The following is a 17785-nucleotide window of genomic DNA, read 5'->3' on the forward strand; positions in this document are numbered from 1 at the left end:
TTAAATCAAAATGATTTTGTCCTTCTGTGCTTATTGGTGGTTTCAGTCCTCACTAAATTTACTTTCAGAGAAGTTTGGCTGAAAAACCTGAATCCGAAAGCTGAACTTTAAAACAGATCTTCCTCTAATTAAAATTAGTATCTATCTATAGCTAAAAAGCAAATACGGCTTGCTGAGTACTACACAGATCTCAGAAGAATCATCACTTTAGATAAGAAGGGGAGAGAGAGAGATCTCCTTGCCATTAACACTTTAACCTTTATTTACCCTTTTACTGATATTACACAAAACACAAACAGTATAGTATTAAACTTGACTTCCCAGCCAGCATCAGATACATCTAAAAATAATGACTGACACAAACACAAATCACTCTACTACAACCAGAGTCAAAACATTTCATTACCAAAATGCTCACCTAAAGAGAGAAAATGCCCCAAATCAATATCTTGGTATATACAAAAGTACAAAATTTATAAGAACAACCCATGGCTTTTTCAAAATATTGTGTTTTCCATTTTCCTAGTGGCATATTACTTCTTTCAAGTGAAAAACTCCATTATTTGCAAAATTAAATAAATATTTTAAATTATTTGGAGTCAAAATTAAATGCCAAATTTACAAGTAAAAAGCTGTAATTTACATGTAATGTATGTCTTATGTGCAATTATAAAAAAAATATTTGGCGTTATATCTAGTTTATGTCAACTTTTCTATTCTTTAACTAAAGGGAGTTTTATCCAAGCTTGTGGTTCTAAAATTAAGGCTGTAAAACATGACCTCAATCGCATTCATTAAAACCAAAAGGATATCATACAGAGAAAGAATGAAATTAAAGTAGACTGGGCATGGATATTGCAATTGCAGATTTTTCTCTTTTCACTGTTGATAGAATCACAATCTATGTCTTATAAATCTATTGATAATTTTAATTACTGTCATTTGGGAGTGTGACAACTAAGTGAAGACAGCAAGTGTAAGAACTGAGCGCTCATGGCACACTACTCACATGTTGTATTGCATAAGAAAAGTACATGGACAATCAACACTCTGCAAATCCAGCAAACTGTTTTTAAAATTTAAAGTTTAAGGAAATATTCATGATTGTGATTCTCTTACTATTGACATTTTTATTAGAATTATCTGAACTCCTTTTTTAAAACACCACACAATCTGTCAGTTCTGAGGTCAGAACGTTAAAAAATAAATAACCAGTGTGACTTGTACATTACTGTCTACCTGTTACCTAGAGAGAAATATTTCCAGTTACTTTGACTCTTAGTTTCTATGATCATACTTGCGATATCCGAAAATAAACTATGTCATGAAATATAAAACTTCCTTGGTATACTTTATCTTGTCATTTCCTGTGGTATTTATATATAAACAAACAACTAACTAATATAAAAATAGGAATATATATAAGCATATATAAATATAGGAGTGTATATAAATATATGAATACATATAAATATATAAATGAGTATATATATGTGCGCTGAGTGCACACACACACACATACACACTCTGCCCCTCAGAAAAGGGTGACTGCTAACTGGTAAAGAGTATACAAGATGACACAGATGACTACTAAATAATATACAAAAAGATACTACCACAAAATATGCACCTGAAAGATATGGATTATGCTAAAGAAGACTAGATTAGTACATAGGGAATCTGCTTCAAGAATATAATTGTGACTAATTCAACTTTTCACTGTGGACACATGAATTTGCTCATTGTGGCAATAAAAATCTTTATTTTTATAATAATTTTGCAAATATTAGTATAACACTTTAACAAATGTGTTTTATGTTATATGCTTGAAACACTTTTTCCTACTCAAGTAATTTTTTACTCAAACTAATTCTAATGCACCTTATTAATGTATATTTAAACGAATTTAATAAAATATTTTAAATATTTACTTTTAATTGCTTTTCCATATACAAAATGAACACTTTCATGTTTTTAATTGTGAAAAATAAATATAATTGTAATGAATTGTCTCAAAAATAAGCTTAAATATGAGATTACATATTTATGTAATGTAGCTATGTAATTTTTTCTATATAATGGAGGAGAAATTATCTTGTGAGAAACAAAAATATAATTTACCTGTACAGACATTAATCACACAATAACATGTATAATATTTTCTTTGTGCTTTGCTCTAGAGTACTCCGGGGTCATGTGCACTAGAGACTAAATACACAGAATAATTCATGTTCCTCACAAATGTCAAATATTATACTTTTATTAAGTCAGATACACAGAAAATATAAATTGAATTTATGGGAAAAGTAATCATACTATTGACTGATAGAGCTTTTGAAATTTATTATGCTATGTTCTTCCGGCATGAATAATCATACATCCACCTAAACTGCAAAATTGGTAAGCATTCTCAAATTTATGTGTATTTGCAATACGAGGTCTGACGATTACGTTTGCGAACTTGTTCCAACGATGTTGCTAAACTTTTCTGATATCAGAGGGATTATTCATTATGAATTTTTACCAACTGGACAAACAGTTAACCAAATTTACTATTTGGAAGTGCTGAAAAGGCTGCGTGAAAAAGTTAGACAACCTGAACTTTTTACCAACAATTCATGGCTCTGGCATCACGACAATGCAACAACTCACTTGGCACTGTCTGTGAGGGAGTTTTTAGCCAGTAAACAAATAACTGTATTGGAGCACCCTCCCTACTCACCTGATCTGGCCCCCAGTGACTTCTTTCTTTACCCGAAGATAAAGGAAATATTGAAAGGAAGACATTTTGATGACATTCAGGACATCAAGGGTAATACGACGACAGCTCTGATAGCCATTCCAGAAAAAGAGTTCCAAAATTGCTTTGAAGGGTGGACTAGGCACTGGTGTCGGTACATAGCTTCCCAAGGGGTGTACTTCAAAGGTGACGGTAGTGATATTCAGCAATGAGGTATGCAGCACTTTTTCTAGGATGAGTTCGCAAACTTAATTGTCAGACATTTGTAATAGAATCAAATACCTGAAATATATTTGTTTCTTTATTCTAAAATTTACATGTTAATATTGAACACTCTGGCCCTAGAATAAATATGTGAAATAAACACTAAAGATACAGTTAGATATAAATTAAGAGGGTTAGAATGGTTAAGGAAAATGTATAAACTATTCTGGTTATAATTAGCTCCACTGTCTTAAAGCCTTAAATTGGAAATTAATGTGATGAAAGTTACAATTATTATGTCACTGATGTTGTCCTATAATTCCTTAAGAAATTAATGCCCTGACAATGCAAGCCTCACTCAATCACAATGGATTCCTGTTCCATGGTATTTCCACTGTGACAGGTATTGGAGTCCCTTTCCAATTATCTGTCCCAACCTACATGAGCAGACAAGAACCCACAGAGAGAAAAGATGGCTCACAGAACAACAACAAAAAAGGACCCCGAGTTTGACTATAACCTAGGCGACAGATACAGAAAAATAGAAACATATAAATAAAAAAGTATAAAAAGATGATCCAATTCAAAGGGAAAAGCACATAGTGAATATCCAATGATCTACTAAGTAAATAATGGAGACAGGCTATACATAATTTATATAATACATATCTGTACCATTACATCAATGTGCTTCAGGACATCGTAGATACAATTTACTAGAATATCTTTGCATTCTTTGCTAAAATGTTTCAATACCTAGTCCACAATCTATTTCAGAACACTGACATTACTATTTGGTTTTACTACTATAATCCAACACAGACTAGATAAAGACCTCAGATTTAATTTAATAGTTAAATAATTACTAAGCCAAGTGAATAAAGGGAACACATCTACATCACTTATAACTTTCTGGACCTTGAGCAGAAATTTTTGTGAAAAAAAGATGTGAAAGAAATTTGTATTTTTATGTGCTCATGAGCTTTGTTTTAGATTGACATTTTCTACTTTACATTTTTCACTTGGGGACAAGACAGTGTCTACAGAAAACACAAGCACCATTACTATTAAAATTCCAACGGAGCACTACCTAGGCTTTATTACAGCACTTTGATCAGGTGACTGGATATTATAAATTTTAAACTTCCTCTCTATGGAAATTGTAATCAATTATCTTCTAGAAATTAAAAAGAAACATTTTGACATGTTTCTGAAACATGATGAAAACAAATTAGTAGTTATAAAATACTTGTGAATGCTATATATTTTTTGACCCAAGAGGAAGCATACTACAAGTAAAAAAATGTGACATTATTGTCAAAGACACTGCTAGACAAGTGGATTTTCACTCCAACTGTTAAAACTAAAACTATATGAATAATTGTTTTGGCTTCCCTCCATCCGGGGTTTTAGACAGTTGAAAGGAGTTCTGCTGCCACCCTGACAATAAAAAAGAGCTCAACCAACTTCAAATTATATGGCTTTCCTTGAACTACCAGAGAGCTGAGGTCACCGTTCCCACATCTAAGAAAAGATCATGACATGACAGCAGGGAGATAGATGAGAGATGTACATGTACTCACCTGGGATAGACATACTCAGACACCGATAAGAGTTCAGCTAGACTCAATGACAATTGGTGAACACCAACTGTGTCCTGGTGAGACAATGTGAACCCCCTGAAAGAACTGGAAAATAGAGGAGTCCATATACTCTTGCATGTCCTTTCCTAACAAACCCCAACAGGCACTCACAGAAAAGACTAGTAACAGCCCTGAGAAATAGCCACTGTTGTGCAGGCCTTTGAGAGGCAACAGTCACATGGGAGGGGCAAGAAACTCTACCAACATTCTTCTCATCTAGCTCCAATACAGAGGAATAGCCCGAACCTGTGGGGAGAAGGGTAACTGACATTGTTGATCTTAGGGAATCTCATCGCATTGGAGATAATCAAATAGGTGTAAAAATCAGACTCCTGGAGCAGAGGAATGATTATGCATTGAGCCGATGATTATATGTTAGAAAGGCAAGATAACCAAGAAGCCACATCTCTGGTACATGCCTGTGACTGACCCTTAGTCGCAACACCATCACCTCCACTGCCAAGGTAAGACAATAACAAGTAATAGCAGACTACAGCTGGAATAGAACAGGAAAGGAAAGAAAGTGTACAAAAACTTTCTCTGAGACACATTCAAAAGTGACTCAGTGTACCCTAGACATAGCAGTGTTTCATTAGGAATTCTATCACTTGGTGAATGCCAGCATCAAAAGTTCTATACAGTGGTCACCCCTTATCTGCTAGGGGATACATTCCAAGACTCCCATGGGTACCTGAAACCGTGGATAGTACCGAACCCTATATACACCGTTTTTTCCCCCAATGTACATACCTTTGGTAAAGTTTAATTTATAAATTAGGCACAGTAAGAGATTAACAATCACTAATAATAAAATAGAACAATTATAACAACATATTGTAATAAGTTATGTGAATTTAGCATTAAGTAAAATAAGGGTTACTTGAACACAAGTACTGTGATACCATGATAGTCATCTGATAACCGAGATGGCTACTAAGTGATTAATGGGTGGGGAGCGTCTATACAGCATGGATACACTGAACAAAGGGGTGATTCACATTCCTGGAGGGATGGAGCAGGACAACTCCAGATTTCATCATGCTACTGAGAATAGCATGTAATTTAAAACTTATGAATTGTTTATTTCTGGAATTTTCCATGTTTGGTTGACCGCGGGTAATTGAAACTACAGAAAGAGGTGTTCTTACCTCAAAAAAATATTTTTTTAAAACAAAAATCACGGTATGCTAAATTGCAAGTGCACTATTACCATTTCACCTTAAAAGATAGCAATCAGCCTGATTAAACAGTCTACCCTTATTTTTCTGGGAAGTGTCATAAAGGGCAACTGGGGTTTCTCAGATAAGAAACCATAAAACTCATGGTCTATCACACTTTACAGAAGAGAAACTACATCAAAACTTGTTAGTTTCATTGATTTCTTTTCTTTTTTAAACCTTTGAATTCTGGTATATTTATTTCCACTCGATAATAGGTCTGGGTCTCAACTTGAAGCCTCAAAACTGCTGCCAGTAATCACTGTTCATTTCCTTGACTGATCCAAGATGGAAATCAAAAGTTATTCGTTAAAAAAAAGAAGAAAATTCTTACTCTTTTGAAAGCCAGACGCAAATGATTGATAACAGTTTCTTATGTCATACTAGATTAGAATTTTTCAAACTTTACTATGTATAAAAATGACCAATGAAGCTTGCTAAAAAGAGTCTCCTGGTGAGACCTACCTCCTTAAATTCTGATTCATTCAATCTGGCTGGTGTCCAGGAAGCTGCTGTTTTAACCAGCAGCTTTAACTAGAAGCTGAGAGATTCAGAATCAAATGATCATGGGACCACAGTTTGAAAAACAACATATTTAGAGGTTGCAGAAGTTATAAGGTTTTTTAAATATGTGTAACAGCAGCAAATTCAAAAAGAACGACCTCTTCCTTCATATACTAAAATATTGTTGGCTGTATACTTTGCTTATTCTTCGTAATAAGACATACAGTGTCAAAGACATTTCACTAAAGGTGAGACTTGTTACTAAACTGTTAATGTCAAAAAAGGAAATTTTCTTCTTGTTCAATATGCCCCAACTGAAGATTCTTTTAATTTCCCCAAACGTTATCTTTACGTCTTAAATGCAAATTTATCAAGCTCAATATTACTAAATATACCACAGATAGTAATTAATAGTAACAGTAACTAAGCATTAAGTACTTAATATATGCTGGTCTCTGTTTTGGGTATTTGACTTGTACCATCTCATTTAATTATCAGAAAAAAACCCTATGAGTGTAGTGCTGTAATTATTCCCACTTTATAATTAGGGAAATTGAGATAGCAAGATTAAAACACTTGCAGAAGGTAACATATCTTGTAAGTTATAGTAAGGACAAATTTTCAGTAATTATCAATAAAAGAGTATATGGTTAATTAGAATCTATATAAGGCTTTTATCTTCCAATTTGTCTTCATAAACTACATTTTTCATCCATCATTGTTTTGTGAGATACCATACAATTAAAGAAACATATTTTCTAAAAAATAATACATTATAAAATATTACATCTGCCATCCAAGTACTAACCAGGCTCGACCCTGCTTAGCATCCAAGATCAGATGAGATTGGGTGCGTTCAGGGTGGTATGGCCAGAGAACTGACTTTGAGTGGTGAACACACAATGTGATATATAGATGATGTATTACAGAATCGTACACTTGAAACCTATGTAATTTGCTAACCATTGTCACTCCAATAAATTTTAATTTAAAAAAAAGCACAATAAAATATCGTGTCTGTGATTAAATTATACAAGCCCTGAAATCTTGGTATAGATTTGTAAGACCCATTTGATTCTAAAACTACTTTTTCCACTTTTGTCAACAATTTGATTCTTGATCATTCATAGCAAAATAAGAGACTTTATGTTATTAATTTAAAGTCTATGAATTCCCTTGCAGTTATTTATGAAAGATTAATGTAGCTGACTTCATATTTCAAAGGTCACAAGTACAAATCTGATTAAGTGTATAGCTTATAAAAATTCACCTCTTCTTTTTAATTATACTACAATAACAGATTGGTTTATTAAAATATTTTTGGAACACCAAACAGCAAGAGGTGATTCAAGTAAACCATGCATCTCAAACCAATAAAGTTGAGAAAATATTTAACCTTATAAAAGTTATTTTATCAACTAAAAATATATTTTGACATTTTTGTATGTAATCTAAAGAGACAAGATATAGGTAAGATTATCCATTCTCTTTACATCATTCTTGCTTATAATACTTCAATTTATAAGCAGGATATGATGATGTTAAAACAAGTAAGTTCATTTAAGTAAAAATCCAGTGGTATGTTTGTGCCTGTAACTGCTTGCCATAACTAAAAGGAAAACCAAAGTTTCCCACCGAATTGGTCATAAGATTTCATTAGTGTTAATTATACTTTTAGATAGTAAAAATATGTTCTTGCTAACCTGTGAAATTGTAGTTCAATGTTCATAAATTCCAAAAAAATAATAAAACCTTAATATTGAAAATAACAGAGATGTTATAAAATTTCTTTAATGTTTCACTAATAGTAATATATAGGCAAACGATATATTGGCATACATACGGTCAAGATCCGTTATTAATTCCATATGAATTGTAGGACCTGGTTTTCCATTTCTGAAAAAAAGATTATTAGGATTTTTTAGGAATTACAAAGACTCTGCAAATAACCTTGGGGAGTATTGTTACCTTAACAATATTAAGTTTTCAATCCATGAACACAGGATGTCTTTCAACTTATTTAGGTCTTCTTTAATTTCATTTGGCAATTTTTTGTAGTTTACAGTATATGTCTTGCACCTCCTTGGCTAAATTTATTTCTAAGTATTTTATACTTTTGGATGCTATTGTAAATGGAGTTGTTTTGCTACCTTCCATTTCAAATAGTTAATTTTTAATATATAGAAATCAACTGAGTTTTTACATGCTAATCTTAAATCCTGCAACTTTGTTGAATTCATTTATTATCACTAGCAGGGTTTTTTTGTGTGACTTCTTTAGGATTTTCTATATAAAATATATTCTCATCTGTGAATAGAAATAGTTTTCCTTCTTCCTTTCCAATTTGGATGCCTTTATTTCTTTTTCTTTCATAATTGCTCTGGCTAGAACTCCCAGTATAATATTGAATAGAAGTGGTAAAGTGAACTTCCTTGTCTTGTTCTGGATCTTAGGGAAGCTTTCAGCCCCTCATCATTAAGTATGATGCTAGCTGTGAGTTTTTTTCATAAATGCACTATATCATGTTGATGAAGTTCCATTTCTAGTTTGTGGAGTGCGTATTATCAAGAAAGGTGTTGGATTTTGTCAAGTGGGTTTTCCACATCAATCTAGAACATCATGGGTTATTTTTTTTTCCTTTCATTCCACTAATGTAACATATTACATTGATTGATTTTTATTTGTTTAACCACTCTTACACTATTGGGATAAATTCCTATTGGCCATAGTGCATAATCGTTTTAATAGAATGCTGGATTCAGTTTGGTAGAGTTTTTTGTTTGTTTTTTTCCCAGGATTTTTTTGTATTTAAATTACTTGAGGATATTTAAATTCCTTGAGGTCTATAATTTTATTTCTTTGGTACATTTTTTTCTGTCTTTGATATCAGGGCCATATGAAGACTGGCATCATAAAATGTTCCATACACTTCTAATTTTGGGAAAGTTTGACAAGGATTCATGTCAATTCTTTGAATGTGTGGTAGAGTCCTCTGGTGAATACATCTGGTCCTGGGCTTTTCCTTGTTAGGAGGTTTTTATTTATTGATTCAATCTCTATTATTGTTATAGGGTCTATCCAGATTTTCTAAAATGAATTTGGAAGTGTTTCCTCTTCTATTTTTTCAAAGAGTTTGAGAAGGATTGGCATTAATTCTTCTTTAAATATTTGGTAGAATTCATCAGGAAAATCATCTGGTCCTGGGTTTTCTTTCTTGGGAAGGTTTTCATTACTGATTTGGTGCCCTTACTACATAGTTATAGATCTATCCAGATTTTCTATTTCTTCATGACTTAGTCTTGGTAGGTTTTGTGTTTCTAGGAAATTGTCCATTTCATTTAGGTTTTTCTATTTTGAGGAATACAATTGTTAATAGTACTCTCTTAAAATCCTTTTTATTTCTGCAAGGTCAGTAGTAATGCCCCACTTTCATTTCTGATTTTAGTAATTTTAGTCTTCTCTTTTTTGCTCTTAGTTTAGTTGTTGATTCTGTTGATCTTTTCAAAGAATCAACTTCTGATTTTGTTCATTCTCTCTATTGCTTAACATTCTATATTTTGTTCATCTCCACTCTAGTCTTTATTATTTCCTTACTTTTGTTAGCTTTGCATTTAGTTTGTTCTTCTTTTTCTAGTTCCTCAAGGTATAAAGTTGGGTTATTGTAGATGTGTATTACTATAAATTTCTCTCTGAGAACTTTTGCTATTAATAAATCCCAGAAGATTTGGGATATTTTTCTTCCATTTTCATTCACTGAAAGTGTTTTCTATACCTTTCTGACTCCTTCTTTGACCTGTATGTTAAGAATGCATTGTTTTATTTCCACATATTTGTGAATTTCGCAGTTTTCCATTGTGGTAGGAAAAGATACTTTGCATGATTTCAATCTTTAAAATTTATTTAAACTTGTTTTTGGGCCTAACGTATGGTTTATTTTCTAGAATGTATCATATGCATTTGATAAGAATGGTAATTTGGCTCTTGCTGGGTGGAATGTTCTGTGTATGTTTGTAGATCTTGTTCATTTACAACGTTATTCCAGTTCTCTATTTTCTTATTGATTTAGTGTTATTCCAGTCCTCTATTTTCTTATTAACCTTCTGTCTAGTCACTTTATCTATATTGAAAGTAATGTATTGAAATCAATAACTATTATTGTAGAACTATTTCTTCAATTCTGTCAATTTTTGTTACATATATTTTAGGGTTCTGTTGTGAAGTATGTATATGTTTATAACTTTTTTATCTCCTTGATGAATTGACCCCTTAATCAACATAAAATATCCTTCTTGTCTTTTGTAACAATTTTTGACTTAAAGTCTATTTTGTCTGATGTTAGGATAACAACCAGCTCTCTTTTGGTTACTATTGCCATGGAATATATTTTTCTCTGTTCTACTTTAAATATATGTGTCTCTGGATCTAAAGTGTGGCACTTGTAGACAGCATATAGTTGAACTGTGTATTTTTTAAGCCATTTTGCCAGTCTCTGGCTTTTACTTGGAAACTTTAATCCACTTATATTTAAAATAATTATTGATAAGGAAGGACTTCTGTCATTACGCTATTTAATTTCTATGTCTTTTATTTTGTTTCTCAATTCTTTCATTATTGCCTTTTTTTAGGTTAAACTGATTTTTTATAGTGTACCGCTTTGATTCCCCTCTCATTTCCTTTTCTATGTATTTTAAATTATTTTCTTAGTGGTTACCATGGGGATTACAATTAATGTAAAACAGCATTCTAGTGCTACTTAATACCAACCTAGCTTCAATAATATATAAAACTTCTGCTCCTATACAACTCTGTCAACAATCATTTGTTTTTGTTTTTCACAAATTATTATTATTTTTTAAATTTTATTGGGGAACAGTGTGTACTTCTAGGACTTTCTTCCAAGTCAAGTTGTTGTCCTTTCAGTCTTAGATGTGGAGGGCGCAGCTCAGCTCCAGGTCCAGTTGCCGTTGTTAGTTGCAGGGGGCACAGCCCAGCATCCCTTGCGGAAGTTGAACCAGCAACCTTGTGGTTGAGAGGACATGCTCCAACCAACTGAGCCATCCAGGAGGCAGCTCAGCTCAAGGTGCCGTGTTCAATTTTAGTTGCAGGGGGTGCTGCCCACCATCCCTTACGGGACTCGAGGAGTTGAATTGGCAACCTTGTGGTTGAGAGCCCACTGGCCCATGTGGGAATCGAACCGGCAGCCTTCGGCATTAGAAGCACGGAGCTCCAACCGCCTGAGCCACCAGGCTGGCCCCACAAATTACTTTTTATACATTGTGTATCATAGCTTTATAATTATTGTTTTATGCATTTTTCTTAGTAAGTATATAGAAAAAAAAGACAGGATTTACAAACCAAAAATGCAATACCAATGGCTTTGATATTTACCTATGCGGTCAACTCTCTATCAATGTTCTTTAATTTTTCATATAGCTTGGAATTTGGTGGGCTTCTTGGATATATAGGTTTATAATTTTTAAATAAATTTTGGATGTTTTCAGCCATTACTTGTTGAAAGACTCTTTGTGACACTTTTTCTCCATCCTCTTCCATAATGCATATATTGGTACTCTTGAGGAATACTACAGGCCTCTTAGGCTCTGTTCATTTATCTTCATTCTACTCTCTTTCTGCTCCTCAAACTGGATCATTACATGTGATCTACAAGTTCGTTGGTTCTTTCTTCAGCATCCTCAAATCTGTTGGGATAGGAAAAACTAGTGATTTTTTTTTTTTTTTTTCTACTAACGTATTTTTCAGTTCCAGAATTTCTATTTGGTTCCCTTTCACAATTTCTGTATCTTTATTGATATTCTCTATTTGTCAAAATATCATTCTCCTAGCTTCTTCTTTCTTTTCCATGGTTTATTTTATCTCTTTGAGCATATTTAAGACAGAGGATTAGAAGTCTTTTTCTAGTTAAGTCCAATGTCTATGCTTTTCAAGAACCATTTTTGTTCATTTAATTTTTTTCCTATGAATTGAACAGTGTCTTGTGTCTTGTATGACTTGTAATTTTTGTTAAAAACTGTTTTTTTAAATATTAAAGTGATGTAACTGAAAACCAGATTCTTCCCCTCCTCAGTGTTTACTGCTGTTCCTTAATGTGGGTTGTAGTTCTTTGCTTACTTAGTGACTCTTCTAAAGTATTTTTTATTTATTTGGGTGACATTGGTTAGTAAAATTACATAGGTTTCAAGTGTACATTTCTATAATACACCTACTATATATTGCACTGTGTGGTCACCACGCAGAGTCAGTTCTCCTTCCATCACCATACACTTGACCCCTTTTTCCCTCTTCTACCACGGGACCTCCCCCCTTACCCTCTGGTAATCGCTAAACTGTTGTCTGTGTCTATGAGATTTTGTTTCTTTGTTTGTTTGTCTTGTTCCTTTGCTGCTTTCAGTTTTATAACCCACTATGAGTGAAGTCATATGGTTCTTGATTTTTTTCTGCCTGACTTATTTCACTTAGCATAATAATCTCAAGATTCATCTATGTTGTCACAAATGACGGTATTTCATTTTTCTTAAGGCTGAATAATATTCCATTAGGTATAGGTACCACATCTTCTTTATTCAATCATCTATCAAAGGACACTTTAGTTGTTTCCATGTCTTGGCCACCATGAATAAAGCTGCAATGAACATTGGGGTACATAATATGTTTACGGATAAATGTTTTCAGAATTTTTGGGTAGATCCCAGAAGAGGGATTGCTGGGTCGTATGGTATTTCTATTAATTTTTTGAGGAATCTCCATACTGATTTCTATAGTGGTTGCACCAATTTGCATTCCCACCAGCAGTGTATGAGGGTTCCTTTTTCTCCACAGCTTCTACAACACTTGTTATTACTAGTCTTGTTGATGATGGCCATTCTAACAGGTGTGAAGTTGTATCTCATTGTGGTTTTGATTTGTATTTCCCTAATAGCTAGTGAAGTTGAGCATTTTTTCATATATCTGTTGGCCATTTGTATGTCTTCTTGGGAAAAGTGTCTGTTCACGTCCTCTGCCCATTTTTAAATTGGATTATTTTTTTGTTGTCGACTTGTATGAGTTCTTTATATATTTTGGATATTAGCCCCTTATCAGAGGTGTTGCTTGCAAATATCTTGTCCCATTCGGTTGGTTGCCTCTTTGTTTTGTTGATGGTTTCTTTTGCCATGTAGAACCTTTTTAGTTTGATATAGTGAAATTCATTTATTTTAGCTTTTACTTACCTTGACTTTGAGGTCAAATTCACAAATTCTTCTCTGAAATCAAGGTCCATAACTTTTGTACCTACGCTTTCTTCTATGCAGTTTATTGTTTCAGGTCTTATGTTTAGGTCGTTGATCCATTTTTAGTTAATTTTGCTGTATGGTGAGAGATAACAGTCTAGTTTCATTCTTTCATTCATGGCTTTCCAATTTTCCCAGTACCAATTATTGAAAAGGCTTTCCAAAAGTATTTTTTGAAGACTGTATTCTTTTCATGTGTGATCTATGTACTATCCGTTCTTTACTGTTTGGTCAGACAGTGGTTTGAGAGAGATTTTATTAAATGCCGGAGCAAAAATACATACATACATACATACATACATACATACATACATACATACATAAATCTCTCAGTCTTCACAGATTGATTATGTTGGGGAAGCTCTTCAACACTTCACAGGCCATTTACAACTCTTAGTCTTCATTCCCTTCTTGTCCTCAGCATTAAGATCAGCCTTAGGTGAAACCTTATGATCTTCTTAATTTTTTTGAGCATGAAACTTGCCTTGGTCATCAACATGTCTTTCTACATTGCCCATTATATATGGGAAGTTTCTCAAAGCCCTTATTATGCAAAGTAATTCTCTCTCCAGCTTTTCCTACAAGGCATTTAGCATGTGGGTTATTTTCCTCAACTTTAATCTTTGCTCTTATGAGGCACCAGAGTGTTCTTTCTTTTTCAATGTTTCAAAACTTCTGCTTAGTTGCTTTTTGGCTCTGAGAGTATTCCAAGTTAGGTGAAGCAAAGTCAAGCACAATGCATCAGTCCTTGGTAACAAGGTCCACTATGTTTTCCCTAGAACCAGATAATCATACCAGGAGAAAGGGCTGCCATCTCTAAGAGTGCCAACATGTTCCAAAAGGGCATATGGCAAGGCTACTTTAAAACACCACAGAGTCCTTCTATTGCATTTGAGTTGGCTTTTCTTTCAGCATTTCCTTGATTCCTTTAAACATTTTTTGTTTTCCAGATTTCTCATAATGTTGATTTTGATCATTATTGCTTGTTTTTTTAGTGTTTCTGTAGAGGGATGAGACTCTTCCTTTTCTGCTAGTTTTGCTCATGTCACTACTGAAAGCCTGTATGCTTTTATTCTATACTGTATTATTATTTGATATATTAAATAGATTTTATTTATTCATGCAGCAAATATTTATTACTGTGTTTCCCCGAAAATAAGACCTACACCGAAAATAAGCCCCAGTTAAGATCGTCAGCCAGATGGATGCATTTAGTACGTTATGACAATGTTCCATAAGAAGATGACATGACTATGTTTGAATAAATTATAGATTGTTGTACATGAAAAAATAAGACATCCCCTGAAAATATGCCCTAATGCATCTTTTGGAACAAAAATTAATATAAGACCCGGTCTTATTTTCAGGGAAATATGGTAAGTACCTACTGGGTGCTATTCACTGTAAATAAGCACTGGAGATAAAATCCCCAGTGATTTTTATCATTTTGTGATGAAAATAAATCCCCTGCTTTACTGGAGCACACACCCCAAAGTGTGTTGGAGGGGGCAGGTTTAAATCAAACAAATATCAAAATGTATAATGCATATAGTGCTATTAAGTAAAATAAGAGAATTAGAGAGTAATGTGGGTATTATTTAATATAAGGTGGCCTAGGAGGCCTCTCTGATAACATAAAACTTGAGCAGAGTGCCTAAGGAAGTTTGAGAAGCCTTGTAGACATACATGGGAATAATACTGAGATAGCAGGTAAATATGTGAATCTGGATTTCTCAGAGAGGTTGAGGCTGAGGCTATCAATTTAGAATTCACTGGTATCTCTGTGTGACTGCCTGGGATCTCATCAGGAATGAGAGTGGATAAAAAGAGGTAAGGACAGAAGTCTGAGCACTGGATTTCTTAGAAGTCAGGAAGACAGGGACAGGGAAACATGCAAAAGAAAATGAGGACTTACTAGAGACATAAAAGAATCAAGGGAGAATTGAGTCCTAGAGGCAAGGGTTTTAGAAGCAGTTTGAGATCAGCTGTGTCCAAAAGAGCTCATGGGTTGGGCAAGATGAGGACTGAGTATAGGTGATTCGATTTGACAGTGTTAAGTTATTGGTGAACTTAAACAGAACAGTCTCAGTAGACTGAAGAGGAATAAAATCGAATTAGCCAGGGTTCAAGAGATACTGGAATAAGAAGTGAGGCCAGTAAGTGTAGACAACCTTTCAGGTTGTTCTGCTATGAAGAGGGATCAGAGAAATGGGACAGTAGCTGGCAGGGACAAAGGGTAAAGGGAGGCATGCTTTCTTAATACTGAGAGATATATTATGGCATGTGGGTGTGGATAGGAATAATCCAACAAGGAGGAACTAAGTTATTATGGAGAAGACAGAAGGGAAAGCTCCCGGAAATCTCCATATAGTTGAATAGGTGTGGGATTCAGTGAATTAGTGGAGGCCTGGCCATAAGAGCGTAGAGTTTTGTTTCGTTTTTTTGTTTTTTGATATAATGGGAGAGAAGGCAAATCATCTGAATGCATATATTAGGCTGGTCAAAGTAATGGAAGGACCAGACAATTGGACTCTGATTCACCTCTATATTCGTACTGAAATAAGAAGAATGAAGATTAGCTGAGAGTGAGAAGGACAGGGAGAGCTGGATGTCACTGCTGTATTTCCCCGAAAATAAGACCTAGCCGGACAATCAGCTTTAATGTGTCTTTTGGAGCAAAAATTAATATAAGACCTGGTATTATATTATATTATATTATATTATATTATATTATATTATATTATATTAATTATATTATATTATTATACCGAGTCTTATATTAAAATAAGACCGGTCTTACATTAATTTTTACTCAAAAAGACGCAATTGAGCTGGTGGTCCGGCTAGGTCTTATTTTCAGTGAAACACGGTAGTAGAGATCTAGATTTCCATTTATAGTAGGCAATTTTACTATATCCAATTTCACTAAAGGAAAACCATCTCCCAAAAAACGACTATCACCCACCCACAATTTATATATTTATATATTTCCCTTTTTTCTCTCTACTTATTTATGCATACATCTACCAATCTACCTCTTGTAAAGCCCTGATATTCTATAACCTCTAATAAGATATTAGTACCTGCTACAATATTTACCTGCATTTCTGAAGCTAAGCAAATTGCATAAAATAGCATAAAAGAGAAGCTGCATTGTGCTTTAGGTTGTATTTCATAAACCCTGACTGTTATAAATTGTTTTAATAGGTTCAATATCTATTCAATTCATAAAATTGTTTAAATAGGTTCAATTTCTGTTCTATTCATAAAAAGTCTCCACAGGTATAGGCAGGTCTAAGTTTTACATTATAGAGATTTTTCTGAAGGGCAAGGTATCCATGCATCTTTGCATAACAAGAGCTGTAGCTCTGTATTTTACAATAAAATCAGCAGCTTCACTTATTAACTAGGAAACCCACCTGCTTTATACCATAAATTGTAATTAAAAATCTGTATGATTCAAACCTGAGCTCAGTTGGGTGGAAAATTGGTCATTAGATATAATAGAAAGGAAAATTTTATAAAATATGTAAAATCCATGCTCAGATGCCAACAGTATGTAATAAACTTTCATGGCAATTATCTGAAAGACCTTCATGTGCTTTATATCAGGCAGCAACACACATTATTAGATGTTACTAACCGCTGGGTAATGGTGTAGGAATTTGGAGGTCATTTTGGAGTGTATTCAGAATAAAATGAGAAGTCACGGGAGGACATAGAACAGAGAAGAGATCTAATTTGACTTGAGTTTTTAAAATTTCCTTCTGGTTGCTGTTAACACAATACAGTTTGGAGGAAAACAGAGAGCAGAGCATTTAGGAGGCTACTGGGATAACGCAGGTGAGTCACGAGATGGTAGCTCAGATGAGGGTGGTAAAATTAGATGGGGTGGTAAGAAGAAGGTGATTCTGGATGTATTTTGAAAATAGTTATCAGGACTTGCTGATAGATTAGCTAAGGGAAAAAAGAATAGCAGAGTTGCCACTGATGACATAAAAAAGACCATAGGAGGAGTTGGTTTAGAGACAGAGAACAGGAGTTTGGTTTGAGGTATGTTACGTTTTGAGGTCCCTATTAGATATACAAATAGATATAATGTATAGGCGACTAAATTTTTAATCCCAAATTTAGGACATGGGTACAGGCTGAAAAAATTAATTTGAGAATCAATAAATTTTATTATGATCA

Source organism: Rhinolophus sinicus, chromosome X, assembly GCF_036562045.2.
Source record: "Rhinolophus sinicus isolate RSC01 chromosome X, ASM3656204v1, whole genome shotgun sequence".
Taxonomy (NCBI): Eukaryota; Metazoa; Chordata; class Mammalia; order Chiroptera; family Rhinolophidae; genus Rhinolophus; species Rhinolophus sinicus.